This window comes from Myotis davidii, unplaced genomic scaffold (genome assembly GCF_000327345.1).
Source record: "Myotis davidii unplaced genomic scaffold, ASM32734v1 scaffold433, whole genome shotgun sequence".
In the NCBI taxonomy this organism is placed as follows: domain Eukaryota; kingdom Metazoa; phylum Chordata; class Mammalia; order Chiroptera; family Vespertilionidae; genus Myotis; species Myotis davidii.
Window position 1 is genome coordinate 3,046,347 of NW_006293776.1, and position 4,964 is coordinate 3,051,310.

Consider the following 4,964-nt stretch of genomic DNA (forward strand, 5'->3'; position numbering starts at 1 on the left):
CCTCCTGCGTGCTCTAGCTCTGTGGCTGCCGGATGCCATCTTGGTTGGGTTAATTTGCATATAGTCACTCTGATTGGCTGGTGGGCGTGGCTTGGGGTGGGCAAACGTACGGTCAGTTTGCATGTTTGTCTATTATTAGGTAAGATTGTTATTACTTGTTATTATTTTGAAGGTTTTATTTTAGATGTGCCTGCTTTTCAGCCATGGCAATAAGCTATAATGTAGAAAACTGAAATTTCATTGTATGAATAAAAGAGTAAATTGATTTATTTCATATTTTTCTAAGTAGTTTTTGATGCCCTTTAGAAGTTTGATTGTAAGTAAATAATGGGCTAAAATGACAGTTTTGCTGCTACTTTTATTGTAAAGTTTAACTGTTGTCTTCTCATTACCAGTTTGCACACAAAGATACTAAATGTAATATGAAAACCATCTTGTTTTAAATTTGGCAGTCCTACTCTGAGAGAGGCAGGGTAGCTTAAATGTAAAGAAACAAAATAGTTACAAGGTCTTCATTCTACTTTGTCTTTGGGTAGGTCTTGACAAAAGAAACATCTTTCTTCAATTTTCTTGGTTTCCTAAAGAAGAATAGATTACACAAAAGGACCAAAGATTGAATGTCTGTTATTGTTCCTCATATTCCTTTTTTTCTTTTTCTTTTTTTAATATATTTTACTGATTTTTACAGAGAGGAAGGGAGAGGGATAGAGAGTTAGAAACATCGATGAGAGAGAAACATCGATCAGCTGCCTCCTGCACATCTCCTACTGGGGATGTGCCCACAACCCAGGTACATGCCCTTGACCGAAATCGAACCTGGGACCTTTCAGTTCGCAGGCCAACAGACACTCTATCCACTGAGCCAAACCGGTTTCGGCCCTCATATTTCTTTAATATTTTGCACATACTTGCAAACAATTGTTCTACCTTTTTTATTATAAATTTGACCTGAAAAGTTTAGCACTTTTAAAGCTTTTCAGCAATGTAAGCTGTTAGCCTAGCAGTGGTTTGATCTCTCACTACCTGGGAGAGCTCCCTGCCTACTCAGGTGTTGTCAAAATGTTACAGTCTGTGGAAGTGCCAGAGAAAGGGAGACCAGCTGCTGAATTTTGTTTTTATACAGCTAATTCCTGCAGAGTCATTTTCTAAGAGCTCAGGATGCCCTAGGCAGAAAAGATTTTCATTTTTTTTTTTTTTATTCAGTTCAACAAAATCAGAAATGCTTGTTTTTTTCTGGTTGGTTTGTTGGTTGGTTGGTTGCTCGTTTTTTAACCTGTACTAAGGATAGTAAGCTGTTTGAAAGTAAAAAAATAAAAATGAAAACAAGCCAAAGCTTTTTAAGTTTAGATGCTCCAAGAAGTAGCTTCCCCAAATCCTGGGAAAGAATTATCTTATTTTACAAAACATTTTATTTTCCCAGGCTGGTTGGGAAGAAGACTGAGATACTTCCCTAGAAATAATAAAGTTGGTCTGACCCATTTATGCTCTGTTGTTACCTTGCCTTCCTGTGGGCCTTCTCTCTTCGTTATTCTGTATTTTCTAGCTTATCAGGACTGCATACATAATGTCTAAAAACATAAATGATCTTCCTTTTGTCTTTTATAAAGAAGAAGGCTTGTCACTTTTTGTTTTGGCTTTGTCTTTTTCTTAGCCTTGCATTTTTTATAACCATTAATTTTTGTGTGTTTTATGTATATTCTGCTAAAAAGGGGTGAAGAGGGAATGTTATCTCAGTGTTCCTTTCTTTTTTATTAAATGTGCGTTTTTTTCATGTTCATGTCTTCATATTTTTTAACAATTCATGTGTTTGTACAGTCTCTTATGTTCCACCAAAGTTTGAGGTAGTTAAGAATCTACACTAATAAAAGAGAAACATGGTAATTGGCGTACGACCACTACCCTTTTCATTGGCTAATCAGCGAGATATGCAAATTAACTGTCAGCCAAGATGGCAGCCAGGCAGCTTGAAACTAACATGAGGCTTGCTTGCTTCAGTGACGGAGGAAACCAATGTTCCCTGCCTGCCGCTGCAGGCCTCTGAGCCTGCAACTCTAAGCAACTATGTAACAAATACCGTGGGACTTCAGCCAGCAGGATCGCAACATTGTAGCAAAGGCCAGCCACCTGTGCACCAGGCCTCTATCCTATATAGTAAAAGGGTAATATGCCTCCCAGAACTGGGATCAGTGGAGCCACGAGGCCTTCTGGCACCAGGATCAGCGGAGCCGCGAGACCTCCCAGCCTGGAATCAGTGGAGCCTCCCAGACCGGGATCAGCGGAGCAGAGAGGCCTCCCAGCACTGGGATCAACAGAGTCGCGAGGCCTCCTGGCCCCTGGAGCAGCGTGACAGGGGGCAGCACCCAAACCCCCTGATCGCCCTGCAGCTCTGTGTGTGACAAGGGCGGGGTCAAAACCTCCCTATCTGCCCTGCTCTGTTCGTGCCAGGGGAAGGCGCCCGAACCCTCTGACCGGCCCTGCTTTGTGCCTGATAGGGGGGAGCTCCCCAACCCTCTGATCGGCCCTGCTCTGTGTGTGACGGGGTGGAGCCGCAACCTCCCCATCAGCCCTGCCTTGAGTGTGACAGGGGTGGCGCTCCAACCCCCCAATCAGCCCTACTCTGAGCGTGACTTAGGGTGGCATCGCAACCTCCCGATCCGCCCTGCTCTGTGCATGGCAGGGGGTGGCGTCCCACCTCCCCAATCGGCCCTGCTCTGAGCCCAACCAAGGGCTGCACCTAGGGATTGGGCCTACCCTCTGCCACCCGGGAGCAGGCCTAAGCCAGCAGGTCGTTATCTCCCGAGGGGTCCCAGACTGCGAGAGGGCACAGGCCGGGCTGTGCACTCGGGGTCTCTAGTCCTATCTAATAAAAGACAAACAGGGTAATTGACTGTACCTTTGCTACACTTCCCATTGGCTAATCCAGGTGATATGCAAATTAACTGCCAAGAAACTTGGCGGTTAACCACCAACAAAGATGGTGGTTAATTTGCATAGGTAGGCGCAATGATGGGAGGCGAAAGGGGAAGGACGGAAGAACGGTGATCAGAAACCCAGGCGGCAGGCAAGAGCCATGGGGCAGGGCAAAGGCGGCCCTGGGGGGCCTGGATCAGAGAACCGGGGCCACCTTTGCCCACCCCCCAACCGGTGATCACGATTGGAAAACTGGGCTGCAGGCAAGGCAGCACCCCTGGGACCCAGGAGCTGCCTTTTCCAAGGCCCGTGATCCTGATCGCGAAAGTCAAGGCATGCCTAAGGATTTTTTGTATATGTCCCACAGTCTAAAAGCAGTCAGAATCAAGAAGTGGAATCTTACCTCAGCTGGGGTGTTTAAAAGTATCTAAAAATAGCAGTACTGGGGTGTTTAAAAGTTTCTAAAAATAGCAGTTCCATCACAGAGTCCACCACCATGTTTGCCCTAACAGGAGGCATGCAGAGGACTCCCAGGGGATCCCTATAACCTCCAGGCAGCAACAGCAGCTCTGGAGAGGGAAAAACTGCAGCACTTCCTGTGTCCAAATGGCCTATCTCCAGTGCAGCAGAAAAAGGCTGAGAGAGGAGAGGTGGGTACGGTGGCTCCAGTGGTCCAAATCCTGTCCTTGTCTTCGTTACCTAGCCTCAGCGCCCTCCAGAGCAGCCTCAGTGCCAGTGCAGAGGAGGCTTTGGCAAGGGTGATGGTGAGGAGAATGCTTCTGACTCTGCATACCCAGTGAAACTGCTGTCAAGAGCCTTTCTAGGGAGAGGAAAAATGGCAGCAGTATAGACGGACGTGTCCCGTGCCTTGTCTTGGAGTTGATAGGGTGAGCAGCTGAAACGAGTAACAACCAGCCCAAATTGGCAGAGAAGATTCAGCTGGGAGACAGTTTGCAGCCGGGAAAGGCAGAGGACTCCTGCCTGGCAAAAGGTAAAGTCAAGGCTCTGGGAAGGATAATCAGCCAGAACTCTGATCCCTGAGGATCAGAGGGAACCCACACGGCACCGGCTTGGGCCACATCCCTTGGGACAAGCACAGTGGAAAGAAGGTACACAGAACTGCTGGTCGGCAGGGGATTCTAGATTTGGGTCCACAATCAGGAAAGGCTGAGGAGTGCCAGCAGGAGAGGAGTGCGTAGAGGGGCAGCCTCTCCAGCCTCTATGGCTTGTGGCTTAAAATTTAAAAAGTGGGGTGGCCCTAACTGGTTTGGCTCAGTGGATAGATCATCAGCCTGCAGACTGAAGGGTTCCAGGATCAATTCCGGTCAAGGGCATGTACCTTGGTTGCAGGCACATCCCCAGTTGGGGGTGTGCAGGAGGCAGCTGATCGATGTTTCTCTGTCATTGATATCCCTAACTCTCTATCCCTCTCCCTTCTTTTCCATTAAAAAAATAGATAAATTTAGAAAAAAAAAACACAGGTAAAAGAGGTTGAATATGTACTATATAATTTAAAGTATTTTAAAAATATAACTTTTTAGGGGCATATATGTTATCTACACTAAAAAAAGGTAATATGCTAATTAGACCAGACATCCTTCTGGACAAAGCCACTGTGTTGGGGGCCAAGGCAGAAGCTGTTACAGGCAATCAGGCTGGCAGGGGAGGGCACTTAGTGGCAACCAGGTCGCCAGGGGAGGGCAGCTAGGGGTGACCAGGCCGCCAGGGGAGGGCAGCTAGGGGTGACCAAGCTGGTAGGGGAAGGCAGTTAGGGGCAATCAGGTTTGCAGGCAGAGGCAGTTAGGGGTGATCAGGCAGGCAGGGGAGCAGTTAGGGGCGATCCAGCTGGCAGGCAGCAGTTGGGGTGATCAGACCGGCAGACGGAGGTGCTTAGAGGTGATCAGGCAGGCAGGCAGAGAGGTTAGGGGTGATCAGGCAGAGGTGGTTTGGTGCGATCGGGCAGGTAAGCAGGTGAGCTGTTAGGAGCCAGCAGTCCCAGATTGCGAGAGGGGTCCCGGATTGGAGATGGTGCAAGCTGGGCTGAGGGACTCCTC